This window comes from Eptesicus fuscus, chromosome 1, assembly GCF_027574615.1.
Source record: "Eptesicus fuscus isolate TK198812 chromosome 1, DD_ASM_mEF_20220401, whole genome shotgun sequence".
NCBI lineage: Eukaryota > Metazoa > Chordata > Mammalia > Chiroptera > Vespertilionidae > Eptesicus > Eptesicus fuscus.
The window spans coordinates 124,694,906-124,710,321 of NC_072473.1; the positions used below are offsets into that span (position 1 = coordinate 124,694,906).

Below are 15,416 nucleotides of genomic sequence, written 5' to 3' on the forward strand. Positions count from 1 at the left end.
ACCTGACACCCTCCTTGAAGAGAAGGGGCTCCTGGGCCTGCCCCTCCCCAATGCTGCCTGCACCCCCCCCCCCCCCGCCCCCACCTTTCAGGCTGCATGGAGGAAGGCTGGAGGGGACAGCAGGGGGGAGGGGAGTGACCTAGCCTGTGTGCAGCCAGAGGTCACCCCTGCCTTAGGCAGGGCAGCTGCCCCTGCCCCTGCCCCTGCCCCTGCCCCTGGGGACGGAGAAGGAATGGAGGCAAGCCTGGGCCAGGGTGTGGGGACACGGGAGGTCAGGGACATCCTGTGGCCCAGCCCGGGTGGGGACTGACAGGGCGCTGAGCAGCGCTGCTGTGATGAGGAGGAGCTTCCTGCCCTGAGCCCAGAGCGGCTCCAGGGGCTGGGACCCCATCAGGGCTGCCACGTCCCCAGCGCAGGGCAGAGAGCACACACGGCGGCGGGCACACGGGGCTCGGAGGCACTCTCTTCTCTTTCTCTGTGTGTTTCGTCCACAGCCCTTTAGAGACAGAGAGCCGCCTGCCCGCCAGCTCGGGCCCTGCCTGGCTTGGTCCCGGGTAGAACTGGCCACCCTCCCTGGGACAAGGGACACGTTCTGGAGGGCTGTTCTGTGCGGGGCCCGGAGTCCTCACGCCTGGACCCCCAGGTTCGGGAGCAAGGCCCTTCTCGCTGCCTTCTCCTTCGCTGTGAACAGAACACCCTCCAGCCCGTCCCCCCTCCAGCCCTGTTCCGGGGTTGACCCGTGTGACCCATAAAAACACGGCAGAGGTGAGGGAAGGTCAGTTACAGGTCGAGTGATAAAAAGACTGTGTCTTCCATCTTGGGCCGCTCCCCCCTCTGCCCTGGTCCCCGGGAAGCCCTGCCTGAGCAGCCCGGTGGCCAGGCCCTGCGGGGAGGCACTGAGACCCCTGTCACCTCGCCTGAGTGATCTTGGAGGCAGAGCCCCTCCCCCACCAGGGAGGCCCGAGGCTGCAGCCAGCTGGGGCCTTGCCTGCGGCCTGGGACAGGCCCGGAGCCAGACTCCCCAGCCAGGCCCTTTGGCCTCCTGTCCCTCAGACACTGGGAGGTCACTGTCAGTCCCATCAGGGCGCTGCGATTGGGGCCATTGTTATCAGCAGCAGGGAGCTGATGCACAGTTTTAACTGGAGACGGGGCTCAGAGTAAGTCAGAAGCAGACAAGAAAGCCCAGAGCCATCAGGAAAAGCCTGGAGAGTCTGATGGCAGGGAGACTGCAGCTGTCTGCCTGACCAAACACAACCCCAAACCACAAAGTCAGGAGACAAGTGACAAAGTGAGGGGGAAACAGTGACGAGATGTGAGTCAGGGCTCCTGTCATTAACGCAGAGAGAGCTGACCCAGGGCCCATGGCAATGGCACAGGGCACAGCCCGACACCCCAAAAGGAAGAGGGGTTCCAGGAGGGGAAACGTGGACAACGGAAGCCAAAGGTTCCTCCACCCTCTGTTCCCACAGCCAGCGTACGCTCAGGCGCTGGGCTCTGAGGGGCCACGGGGGCCGTGACTGGCCATGCCCGTCACCTGCCGCTCCAGGGAGAGGACAGGCCGCCGTGGCGCCGAACAGGACGGGCCTCTGACCCCTGCAAAGACGGGCCGAGGAAGGAGGGTGCTGCCGGGCACTGGCCCCGGGCGCTGGGACACCCTCCGGGTGAGGGGCCTTCTGCAGGAAAGGTGGAGGCTCCCAGCAGCTAGAGGGCCGGCCGCACCCCCAGCCCCGCCACCCGTCAGGGTAGTTCCCAGGCAGAAAACCACCTTCTGGGCGCTCTGTGCCCCCACATCCCCGTTCCGGCTCTCTGGGCCCAGGTTCCTCTCCCATCTCCGAGCTGGGGTTTGGGCCTTCCCTCGGCCTCCTCAGAGTTCTGTGCAGCCCACCCCAGGCCCCAGTCTGCTCTGTCTCTCTCCTCCACGCCCAGATGTTGTCATCAAACCCGGGGATCGCTGAGCACCTGCACCCCGACCCCTTCCCCGCCGGGGCTGTGCACGGTGCCCTGCAGGCCGCCCAGGCAGGCAGGAAGGGTGATGCTGCTCACAGGAGGCCCCTGGTCTCGGAGGGCTAGCGGCCTCCGACCATCTCCCAGACCCGCGGGGTCCGGACCATCAGAGGAGCCAGCCCCACGTAGGGCAGGTAGGGCAGGGGGCACACACCTCGGGGCTTCAGGCCTTCAAGGAAGTGCTTCTCTCAGGGGGGGTCCCTGCACAGCAGCAGCAGCAGCATCACAGGGAGAGTGTGAGATCGCCGATTCGCAGGCCCCAGGTCAGAGCTGCAGCATCAGAGACCCCAGGGTAGGCCAGGGACCTGGGTGTGAACACGCCCTGCAGGGGCTGCCATGCACCTGCACCCCCCCCCGCCCCCCCTCAGCATGAGCACCACCAGGATGGATGTTCCTGATCACACCTCCTCCCAGAGAAGCCGCCAGCTCTGTCTGCAGGGCTCACCTTGGCCTGTCCAGGTGAGAGGCAGGCGGGCACAGCTGATGGCGGCGGCGCGGGGGCTCCTGGAGAAGAACGGGCCTGTCTGAGCAGGGCTCCCTCCCTCAGGCCCACCCCTGCCAGGGCCCACGGGGAAGACGGTCCCTTCCCGCCTTCTCACCTCCAGGGCCGTGGACAGCCAGTCCCTCTGGCGGACGGCACAGGCCCCGTGACCGGCCTCCACGCTGTGCCCCTCTCCCCGGGACCCGGCTCCTGGGTGGTTTTGTTTGTAGTCCATGCTTTACAGAAACTGTCTGGATACACTCGGGAGGCGCTGGAACACAGTGGGCCCGGAAATGAGTGTGTATGTGACTGTGTGGGGGGAGTGGGGGTGGGGGTGAGGGGTCCATTTGGGGCCCTGGGAGGATGGGAGCTCCCAAGAGCTCGGAGCAAGGCCACCCTCATTGGCCAGGACTGGGCGGGGCCGGAGGCGGAGTGACCCTGCCCTTTGCCATCTGGGTGGGGTCTCCGGCCTCCTTTTCTCAGGCTCCTGGGGGCCCCAATACACTGTCTCTGGACATCAGGAGGGCCAGGCACCCTCAGGAAAGTGGGGGAAGTCCTGCGGGGAGCCGGGGATGGGCCCCCAACTGAGACCCCAGAATCTCCCGGGGCCTCGACTCAGTTGTTTCTTCTTTCTGGGGGAAGGGCAGACATCCTCAGGCCTCTAGCCAAGCCCAGCACCTGGAGGGGAGGAAGACGGAGACTGGGGGGCAGGGCGTGGTCCGCGCGCGTGGGGCCCCGCCCTGAGCGCATCTATAGTGCTCTTCTCAAATCGTCTCAGCACGCCCACCGGAAACTCCGCCCCTTAGGTAGCTGAGCTCTGCTTTCCTGCCACTTCTTCCGGACAGATTAGCCAATGACAAAGCTCTTCTCCTGAGGAGACCCGCCCTGACAGACACTTCTTTGACCAATCAAAGCTAGGCTTTCTCTAGCCACTCCCCTCTAGACTCCGCCTTCGGGAGCGCTTGTCTTGGGCGGCGGCTGGGCCAGCTGTGGACAGTGGGGCCCTAGAGATCCCCGCGGGGACTGCAGCGACCCTCCACGCAGAGCTGCGGGAGTCGTCCTGTCTGTTCGCTAGTCTGCTTGTGTACTTTTCCTGTGATCTTGTGTTTTGAAGTAATTAAGTTCACAGGAAGTTACAGAGAAACGTTCAAGACGCCGGGCCCCTCCCGCAGTTCCCTAGTGTCCGCATCTTGCACACTTAGTACAGTCGCACGCCAGGAAATGGCATTGATGCCAGCCGAGAGCTGCTCCGGTTACACCCGTGTGTATGTGTACGCGCACGCACAGCGCTGTGCACTTTGATCACACGTGTAGATTCCAGGGGCCGCCACTGCCATCAGTGTCCAGCCTGTTCCCTCACAAGGATCCCTCCGGTTGACCTTTTACAGCCACGGCCTCTCCCCTCCTCCCGCCAACCCATGCAACCAGTATTCTATTCTTTTTTCTTTCTTCTTCTTCTTTTTTTTTTTTAAAAAAAATTTGCTTAATTAATTTTTTTACAGATAGGAAGGGAGAGGGATAGAGAGTTAGAAACAGCCATGAGAGAGAAACATCGGTCAGCTGCCTCCTGCACACCCCCTACTGGGGATCGAGCCTGCAACCAAGGTACATGCCCTCCACCGGAATCGAACCCGGGACCTTACAGTCCACTGAGCCAAACCGGTCAGGGCCAGTATTCTGTTCTCATCCCTGCAGCTTTGTCATCCGAAGGCCATTAGCTACTGAGTGGAAGTGTGCGTGTGTAACTGGCTGAGCCTTGTCCACTCCGCGGTGCCCTTGAGCGCCATCCCCGCTGCTGCCCGTGTCGCTGGTGTGCCCTCTGCAGGGCGGGCTGTGGTCCTCGGTGTGGCTCAGGCAGTTCCTTCCAGCGTTCACCCGCCGAGGGCGGCTTGCTTGTTCCCAGGCTTCGGCTTCTACGAATTACCCGCTCTGAACTCTGGAGCACAGTTTTCCTGTGATTACAAGCTTCCGCTTCTTTGGCCTAAGTGCCCAAGCGGGGGCGATGGCTGGGTCCTGTGGAGATGGACGTGTAGCTTTAAAAGAAACAGCTGAGCCCTGGCTGGTTTGGCTCAGTGGCTAGAGCGTCGGCCTGCGGACTCAAGGGTCCTGGGTTCGATTCCAGTCAAGGGCACATGCCCTGGTTGCAGGCTTCATCCCAGTTAGGGGCAGGCAGGAGGCAGCCGATCAATGATTCTCTCTCATCATTGATGTTTCTCTTTCTCGTTCCCTCTCCCTTTCTCTCTGAAATCAATACAAATATGTTTTAAAAGAAAGAAAGAAAGAAACAGCTGAGTTGCCTTCCACAGTGGCTATACCATTTTACATTACCACCCTGCACACTTTCAATTTTTTATTTTTATAAATATATTTTTATTGATTTCAGAGAGGAAGGGAGAGGGATAGGGAGATGGAAACATTGATGATGAGAGAGAACCACTGATCGGCTGCCTCCTGCATACCCGCACCCCCTCTGGGGGGATTGAGCCCCCAACCCCAGCATGTGCCCCTGGCCGGAATCGAACCCAGAACCCTTCAGTTCACAGGCTGATGCTCTATCCACTGAGCCAAAACAGTTAGGGCTGCACACTTTTAAAGTACATAATCAAATTTTGTTTTACAAAACAACATTTTAAGCAAGATTTTTAAAGCAAGATTCTTTTTTGTTTGTTTGTTTTAAATATATTTTGATTTTTTACAGAGAGGAAGGGAGAGGCATAGAAAGCCAGAAACATCGATGGGAGAGAAACATCAATCAGCTGCCTCCTGCACACCTCCCACTGGGGATTTGCCCGCAACCAAAGTACATGCCCTTGACCGGAATCGAACCCGGGACCCCTTAGTCTGCAGCCCAACGCTCTATCCACTGAGCCAAACCAGTCAGGGCTAAAGCAAGATTCTTAACAATTTTCTTTTCTAACTCATTTTTCTATGTAATCACCAACATAGTTATTCAGTTTTAAAAACATACACTTTAGCCCAGCCAGCTTGGTTCAGTGGTTGAGTGACAACCTATGAACCAAGAGGTCACAGTTTGATTCCTGGTCAGGGCATATGCATGGGTTGTGGGCTCAATCCCCAGTAGGGGGCATGCAGGAGGCAGCCAATCAATGATTCTCCCTCATCATTGATGTTTCCATATCTCTCTCCCTCTCCCTTTCTCTCTGAAATCAATAAAAAAAAATTTTTTAAAAAAACAAACATACACTTTAGCCCTAACCGGTTTGGCTCAGTGGATAGAGCGTCGGCCTTCGGACTGAAGGGTTCCAGGTTCGATTCCTGTCAAGGGCATGTACCTTGGTTGCGGGCACATCCCCAGTAGGGGGTGTCTAGGAGGTGACTGGTCGATGTTTCCTCTCATCGATGTTTCTACCTCTCTATCCCTCTCACTTCCTCTCTGTAAAAAATCAATAAAATACATTTTTTAAAAAACCATACACTTTATACATTTGATTGCGATTTTCTTTTTTATATATATTTTTATTGATTTCAGAGAGAAAGGGAGAGGGATAGAGAGAATCATCAATGATGAGAGAGAATCGTTGATCGGCTGCCTCCTGCACGCCTCCTACTGGGGATGGAGCCCACAACCCAGGCATGTGCCCTTGACCAGAATCAAACCTGGGACCCTTCAGTCCCCAGGCCCACGCTCTATCCACTGAGCCAAACCAGCCAGGGTTTATTGTGATTTTCTTTTACTTGGTAATATACCTTTGAGATCTTTCCATGTCAGTACACAGATGTCTAGCTTACTTCTTCTCTGGCTGCTTGGTATTGGATGAAATACATGTACTGTAATTTACATAATGAATCCCAGTTGATGTACTGTCACATTTTCTCTCTTGTTTTGCTATTCACATTAATGCTGCAACCACCAGCTTTGAACATGTGTCAATCTCCTAAGATAATTTCCAATAAGTAGAATTGATCTATGGGCATTTAACATGTTCGTTTGTTTTTTAACATGTTTTTGTTGTTAAATTCTCATTGGAGAATATTTTTCCATTGATTTTTAGAGTGGAAGGGTGGGGGAGAGACAGAAACATCAATGTGAGAGAGAAATATCAATTATCAATTGGTTGCCTCCCACACCCACCGTGACCCCGGGCTGGGGATGGAGCCTGCACCTGAGGTACGTGCTCTTGACCAGAATCAAACCTGGAACCCTTCAGTCCATGGGCCCATGCTCTATCCACTGAGCCAAACCGGCTAGAGCTAACATGTTAATAGACACTACCTAAGTGTCTCCCCAAAAGACCCTACTTGTCATACACTAGGGCTGTTAGTACTTTGTTCTCTATGTTGCAAATATTTATCCCCAGATTATTTAGCTTAGCTCTTTCCCCACATTTCATTGCTGTTCTTTCCAGACTACTTTGTGGCAACTTTTGCACATCACCTTCAGCTTGAACTCTGCAGACGGGTTCCAGGAGGAACTTCAGGCTGTGACTAGACTTGCAATGGATTCACCAACGAAGCGTAATGCCCCCTCCCCTGGGTCATTTTCTCAGATGTCCGATGAAGGAGATTCAGCTGACACTCAAGCTGTCTCAGAAGCACTAGTAAAGAACCTTAGTAACTTGACTCTCAGCCCTAGTATCAAATTCCCTTCCCTTCCACGAAAACATTCACCCCAACAGCAGGACAGAGAAAAAGAATTCACGGGGTATCTAGTGGGAAGGAGTTATGGCCTGGTCTACAGGAGGAGATGTGGAGTGAGGACAATGGCAAGTCTTAAAAGAGACCTCAAAGGACTCTTTCCAATATGGCTGAGGAGAAGGAATGAGGCTCTTCAAAACCGCAGGAAGAATAGCAATGAACCTGTATTTCCATGTGGCTGTAGCCATTGCCTCTCACATCCAGGTTCTTCTTCTGGTATTGCTGAGAATTATGACATGGGGTCATTTTAGGAATACACCACGTTCTTATACTCATTTAAATTGTAACACATTTTTTATGTACTATTTCAATTTTTAGTAGCAAATGTGTGTATAGGGCATCTTTAATAAACTTGAGGCATATCTGAGAAAAACCATTTTTCCTCAGACTGTCTTTTTTAAAACATATTTTTTATTGATTTCAGAGAGGAAGAGAGAGATAGAAACATCATGATAAGAATTATTGATTGGATGCCTCCTGCACACCCCACACTGGGGATTGAACCTCGATCTCCCTGTTCGTAGGTCAACACTCAACCACTGAGCCACGCGTGCCGAGCCTGTCTTTTGTCTTAAAAGACTAGACTTGCTGGTTTTGCCTGTGAAGAAGTTAAACATTTTGAGCAGAGGCAGCGTCTGCTCCAGAGCTCAACATATGGTCTGAGGATCCTACAGAAAAAAAGTTGGCTCATGTGAGGTGAGCAGGTGGCTGCTGTGTGGATGCTGTGCGTTAACAAAGTATCCATGGAGAGCACTTACAACTCAGTGGATTCAAAATCCATTAAAAATTCAGAAATAAAGCTGTTACATGAAAGCAAATCAATAGCCCTAGCCAGTTTGGCTTAGTGGATAGAGTGTTGGCCTGCAGACGTAAGGGTCCTGAGTTTGATTCCAGGTCAAGGTCACATACCTCGGTTGCAGGCAGGTTTCTCCTTAGCCTGGGCCCTGGTCAGGACAGGTGCAGGAAGAAGGCAACCAATTGATGTGTTTCTCTCACATCGATAATTCTCTCTGTCTTGCCCTCTCTCTGCTACTGTCTCTGAAGAATCAATGGAAAAATATCCTCCCAGGAGGATTTTTTAAAAAAGCAAATCAATGGACTCTGGGATATCCTTGCTCAATAGTTACAGAATGGGTCATTCTAAAATGGGTTTATGTATAATCATCCTATATAATAAAAGCCTAATATGCTAATTGTTCTGTCATCCAGTTGGCTGTCAACCAATCAAAGCGTAATATGCTAATGATATGCTAAAGCCACTCAACTGCTCGCTATGATGTGCACTGACCACCAGGGGGCAGACGCTCTGACCAGTAGGTTAACTTGCTGCTGGCATCCAGCTGATCAGGACTGAGCCCTCCTGCAGTCCCTCCCCAGCTGGCCAACTTCCCACGTCCCTCCCCAGCCCCAATCTTGCACCAGTGGGGTCCCTCGGCCTGGCCTGCACCCTCTTGCAATCTGGGACCCCTCAGGGGATGTCAGAGAGCAGGTTTCAGCCCAACGGCGGAATGACAGGTTGCTATGACTCACACTGACCACCAGGGGGCAGATGCTCAATGCAGGAGCTGCCCCCTGATGGTCAGTGCACTCCCACAGGGGGAGTGCCACTCAGCCAGAAGCCGGGCTCACAGCTGGTGAGCACAGTGTCAGTGGCGGGAGCCTCTCCTGCCCCTGCAGCAGCACTAAGGTTGTCCAACAGCCAGCTTAGTTGGACATCTCCCAAGGGCTCCCAGACTGTGAGAGGGTGCAGGCCAGGCTGAGGGACTCCCCCCCCCCCCCCCGTGCTAGTGCATGAATTTTGTGCACCAGGGCCTCTAGTCAATAATAAGAACTTTCATAAAAGTACTGGCTGGAATGGCATCTCATTATGGTACAGAAGTACATGCAGCAAATCTCAGGGAAACATTCCCAAATTTGCAATATGAAGTCAGGAATAAAAATGATCTTACATGGGAAGAAATTGTGGTGGAACTGGTATGCAGTGTTTCTAAAGAAGATCATAGTAAATTTTATTTGCATGCTTCTAAGCCATGATGATGAAGGAATAATTTTTGGAACAAATGTTGACCTGAGAAAATTAACACATTTTTTCAGAGGGGATTATTGCAGAAGTCTAACTGAAAACCCAACCTTTTCATTATTCAGGCCTGCCAAGGTACAGAACTGGACTGTGGTATTGAGACTGACAATGGTTATAATGGTGTCATGACATGTTAGAAAATACCTGCCGAAACCGGTTTGGCTCAGTGGATAGACCGTCGGTCTGCGGACTGAGGGGTCCCAGGTTCGATTCCGGTCAAGGGCATGTACATTGGTTGCGGGCACATCCCCGGTGGGGGGTGTGCAGGAGGCAGCTGGTCGATGTGTCTCTCTCATCGATGTTTCTGGCTCTCTGTCCCTCTCCCTTCCTCTCTGTAAAAAATCAATAAAATATATTTTAAAAAAAAAACTTGTTAAGTTAAAAAAAAAAATCAGTTGAGCCCAGTGTGGCTCAGTTGGTTGGGCATCCTACTATGCACCAAAAGGTTGCTAGTTCAACTCCCAGTCAGGGTTGCTGCTTGACCCCCAGTAGGGGGCGTGCAGGAGGCAGCCAACCAATATCTCTCTCATTGATGTTTCTCTCTCTCTCTCTCCCTTCCTCTCTGAAACCAAAACATTTATATATATATATATATATATATATATATATATATATAAATTTTAAAAGCCCAGGCAAACTTAAAAAAAAAAAAACACAACACTTTAGAAGTACAAACACATAGTCATTGCAATAAAAATCTCAGCCGATGGAGTAAGCCACAAAGAGATGCCACCAAAGAATCAGTGACCTGAAGACGGTGCCTTGGAAATTACCTCCTGCCTTGCTCCCTCTTAGCTGCTGCTGCTGCTGCTGCTTTCCCTGAAAAACTGCAGCAGCTCCTCCTCAGAGACCCAGGCTCTGGCTCTTCAACGCCCCCCATCCTGGCTCCCAGACTTCTGATGACACCAACTTCTCTTCTTCCCCTTGCTCTGGGGGCGGCAGCTCCTTCCTGTACTATCTCTGCTACTGCGGCATCCCGTTTTGCACATTCAGTCTTCCAGCCCCTTATAATCAAGTTCCAGGTCCTTATCTCTTAGCTCCTTATAGTATGACAGCAGAGAACTTCTCCTACTTCCTGTATCTGCAGGGCTGACAGAGCTGAAAATCAAACACAGGGTTTAATTGTGTGGGTTACAGAATCCCAATGTCACTTGAATTTCCAGTATCTCCATGTTTCTTTTTTTTAAAAAATATATTTTTATTGATTTCAGAGAGGAAGGGAGAGGGAGAGAGAGATAGAAACATCCATGATGAGAGAGAATCATTGATTGGTTGCCTCCTTCACGCCCCCTACTGGGGATCAAGCCCGAAACATGACTAAGTGTCCAGACTAGGAATCAAACCGTGACTTCCTGGTTCATAGGTTGACGCTCAACCACTGAGCCACACCAGCCGGGCTCTCCATGTTTGGCATGTGAAAGGTAGGGCAGTGGTTGGAGGAGCAGGGCCCTGAAACCTGGAACTGGGACATCTGGTCACCCTCAATTGAAGCTGACTATCGGGAAGCCCCCAGTCCCTCTGAGCCTCCCTTGCTGATGTGAGTAGCCTGCCTTCTCATGTCCGGGAGACTGGTGCTCCATTGCTGGAGGACTGTGTCATTAGCTCACTTGGGCAGGTGCCTTTCAAGGGGACACCTGTTCTTAATAAAAGGGAGATAAATGATCCAATAAAAAAATGGGCAACGGACCTAAATAGAATCTTTTCAAAAGAAGACAGAAGGAAGGCCAAGAGACACATGAAAACATGCTCAAAGTCACTAATTATCCGAGAGATGCAAATCAAAATGACAATGCGGTACCATCTCACACCTGTCAGAATGGCTATCATCAATAAATCAACAAACGACAAGTATTGGCGAGGATGCGGAGAAAAAGGAACCCTCGTGCACTGCTGGTGAGAATGCAGATTGGTGCATCCACAGTGGAGAACAGTATGGAGTTTCCTCAAAAAACTGAAAATGGAACTCCCATTTGACCCAGTAATCCCACTCCTGGGAATATATCCGAAGAAACTAGAAACACCAATCAGAAAGGATATATGCACCCCTATGTTCATAGCAGCACAATTCACCATAGCTAAGATTTGGAAACAGCCTAGGTTCCCGTCAGCAGATGACTGGATCAGAAAACTGTGGTACATCTACACAATGGAATACTATGCTGTCATAAAAAAGAAGGAATTCTCACCATTTGCAGCAACCTGGCTGGAATTGGAGAACATTATGCTAAGTGAAATAAGCCAGTCAATGAAAGAAAAATACCACATGATCTCACTCATTTATGGATAATAAAGAACATTATAAACTGATGAACAAAAGGATAGGTACAGAGACAGTAAAGCACCAAGCAGAATGTCACATTACAGCGGGAAGGTTAGGGAGAGGTGGGGGAGATAAGAGATCAACCGAAGGACTTGTATGCATGCATATAAGCATAACCAATGGACGCAAGGGGACAGCTGTTGTCCTTGAGACCCATTGCAACCATCCCCTTGACATTAGACCCATAACTAGTGTCAAACACCTATATGCTCCAGGGAACAGACACGAAGTCTAACCCAAGAGGAAATAGCTCACACATCAATAAAAATTTCCAGCCCACCCTGGCTGGTTTGGCTCAGTGGATATAGTGTCGGCCTGTGGACTCAAGGGTCCTGGGTTCGATTCCGGTAAAGGACACATGCCCAGGTTGTGAGCTCAATCCCCAGTGGGGGGTGTGCAGGAGGCAGCCAATCAATGATTCTCTCATCATTGATGTTTCTAACTCTCTCTCCCTCTCCCTTCCTCTCTGAAATCAATAAAAAAAATTGTTTTTGAATATGTTTTATTGAGTTTTTACAGAGAGGAAGGGAGAGGGATAGAGAGTTAGAAACATCAATGATGAGAGAATCATTGATTGGCTGCCTCCTGCACCCCCCTACTGGGGAATGTGCCCGCAACCAAAGTACATGCCCTTGACCGGAATCGAACCTGAGACCCTTCAATCCGCAGGCTGACGCTCTATCCACTGAGCCAAACCGGTTAGGGCAAAAACATTTTTTTTAAAATTTCCAGCCCACATGGTGTGGCTCGGTGGTTGAGCATCGATCCAGGAACCAAGAGGTCTCTGGTTCTATTCCTGGTCAGGGCACATGCCTGGGGTTGTGGGCCTGATCCCCAAAGGAGAGCATGCAGGAAGCAGCTGATCAATGACATCCCTCTCTCTCATTGATGTTTCTCTCTATCCATCTCCCTTCCTCTCTCTCTAAAAAAAAAAAAAAAATCAATAAAAACATATTAAAAATAAATACATAATAAATATTTCCATGACTTGATTGATATCTAACAGCTAAACCCAATTGAACACTTGTGGGAGTGTATTTTCAGGGTGTTAAGACTAAGGAGGTGAGCTATAACATTCAACTGGGGCCGGATTCACTGATAGGGGTGCCCTTACTAGAATTCCAGTTTGAACGTTAGTGCATACAGCTGGTGAGAAGTCCAGCATCTCACTTTGTTGGCTGACTGAACTTGGACACACTGGTGGCCTGAAGTTCATGGGTTTTGATACCAGAGCTGTCCTGGCAAGTGGTGGAGGAGGGGAATCCCAAGGCTCGGGGGGGAGAGGAATTTTGGAGTAGATTTATCACATTCCACCTGAACACTCCACTCCGAAACCGGGTTCCACAAAGGCCTGGAAGCACCTGCTTTCAGTGAGGCATTGAGAGCCATTAGAGGCGAGAAACAGGTGTCTTTGAAAAGCTCTGGAAAGACCACAGTGTCTCTGGGAAATAGGCAACATTCTACAGCCCGAAATGCTCTAAGCCAGTGGTCGGCAAACTCATTAGTCCACAGAGCCAATTATCAACAGGACAACGATTGAAATTTCTTTGGAGAGCCAAATTTTTTATTTTATTTATTTATTTTTTAAATATATTTTATTGATTTTTTTACAGAGAGGAAGAGAGAGGGATAGAGAGTTAGAAACATGGATCAGCCGCCTCCTGCACACTCCCCACTGGGGATGTGCCCGCAACCAAGGTACATGCCCTTGACCGGAATCGAACCTGGGACCCTTCAGTCCACAGGCCGACGCTCTATCCACTGAGCCAAACCGGTTTCGGCTGGAGAGCCAAATTTTTTAAACTTAAACTTCTTCTAATGCCACTTCTTCAAAATAGACTCGCCCAGGCCGTAGTATTTTGTGGAAGAGCCACACTCAAGGGGCCAAAGAGCCGCATGTGGCTCGAGAGCCGCAGTCTGCCGACCACAGCTCTAGGCCTGGGAGCCAAACACCTGACTGGAGTGGTCACAGAACAGGGTCACAGACTCTAACCCAGTTTCCAGACCCAGAGCCCCTGGATGGAAGGGCTGGGTCCCCTGGCAAGGTCTCTGCACTGTCGGACGTGCACACGGTTAGGGTCGCCAAAGGAGGAACACATGAGGCCAAAAGGGGTAAAGAATTATGAATTTATTAGGTCATCTGGAAAACCAGATGGCACCAGCACCCAGGGATGGGGAGTCAGAGGTTTTTAAGGATTCTAGGTGGGCTTTTTTGGCTGGGAATTCTCTGGGCGGGTCCGGATCCTGGGAAGGTCCGGAGAAGGATACTGGTCTTAGCAAGTGGAACGTGGTCTAAGGAGCAAAAGGGAATGTTGGTTGTCAGTTCCCAGGGGAAGGGGTTTCGATTCAATTATTTTATCATAACTCACATTCCAGCCTTTTTGCCCTAAAACAAAACAAAAAAAAAAAAACAAAAAAAACACACCACCATCTTTCCAAGCCATCTACTACAGTGCCAGGTTATCCCTGAGAAGAGCAGGTATGCTTCAGCAGGATTCCCTCCCTCGGTCAAGTTACACTAAGAATACTTTGTTACTTCTCGCCTTCCCCATCTCCAGAAGCTTGGACAGACACGTCTGGTGGATAGCACATTCCTGGGTGACTGTCTCCAGCTCTGCCCACCTCTCCCTGGCTTACTGGACTCCTGGGATGGGGGGCAAATCCATGCTTTATTATTTTTTTTTTTTATTGATTTTAGAGAGGAAGGGAGAAAGAGAGATAGAAACATCAGTGATGAGAGAGTATCATTGACCAGCTGCCGCTTGCACGCACCACACTGGGTATTGAGCCCACAACCTAGACATGTGCCCAGGACGGGAATCCATCCTGTGACTCCTGGTTCATAGGTCTATGCTCAACCACTGACCCACGCTAGCCAAACTGAAACAATGCTTATGGAGAGCCGCCCAGACACACTCAGGCGGCATTGGAACATGGTGGGACTTGGTAAGGAGTGTGTGTGTGTTGTTGTTGTTGTTTTTTTTGGGGGGGGGGGGGCACATTCTGGGCCCTGGGAGGGTGGCCGCTGCTCTCAGAGGCCTGGACTGGATGGGGCCGGAGACAGAGTGACCGCGCCCTTTGCCATAAGGCATCGCAGCCCTCTTTCTCCTCTTCTCCATCAGGAGCACAGCGTCTCTTTTCTCTGCCCCAAGAGGGTGGGCAGGGAGGACCCAACGGTGCTTACGGGGCCTCCTGGAACCTGGATTTCGGTGGATCGTCATCGGCCTTCACAGGCTGCGGACTTTTAGGTTATCGCGGGGAGTGGGGGCGTGCCTCGGCCTCCGGCCTCCGGCCTCCGTATCGACAAAGGAATATAAGCCGAGGCTCCAGCATGGCGCGTCCCCTGCGGGCCCTGAAGCCCAGAGGGAGGCACAGAGAGCGTGTCACGGGCAAAGTGAATCCTAGGAACAAGCGCGCAGGCGCTGTGAGCCCCACTCGGGGGTATTTCCCCCTTTTCAACAAAAACAAAAGTTTTTTTTAAAAAAAAGGACAAAAGTTTTTCATAGTTACAGCAAAGCCTCGGGCGAGTTCTACGCCCAAGATGGCCAGTTGGAAAAGGCTTTCCCGTGCTGATGTGGCTAGCCCCCATTCGCTAGCAGTCCACTGCGGTCAGGCGCCCCGCCTCTTTCCCGTTCTGCGCATGAACCCGGCTGCCTGCACGCAGGCGCAGAAGGCCATCGCGTCTATGGTCTTGCAAGTCTGATAGAAAGTCCACCCGCCCTCGCGAGGACTCTATGGTTCCTGCGCGCGAAGAGAGGCGGCCTATATAAGGCATGCGCAGGCGTGGGAGCGTCTCTTTCCCTTCGGCGTGGTGAGTAGTGACTGGTGCAGATTCCCGCCGTGCCCTTGCCGTTTCCCTCCCGCGGTTGGAACCG

General features: G+C 51.7%; 1 pseudogene; it reads left to right on the forward strand.

The window, feature by feature from the left end:
* The first annotated feature begins 7,881 nt into the window (after nt 1-7,881).
* Nucleotides 7,882-9,358, forward strand: LOC129149979 (caspase-3-like; annotated as a pseudogene).
* The last annotated feature ends 6,058 nt before the right edge of the window (nt 9,359-15,416 follow it).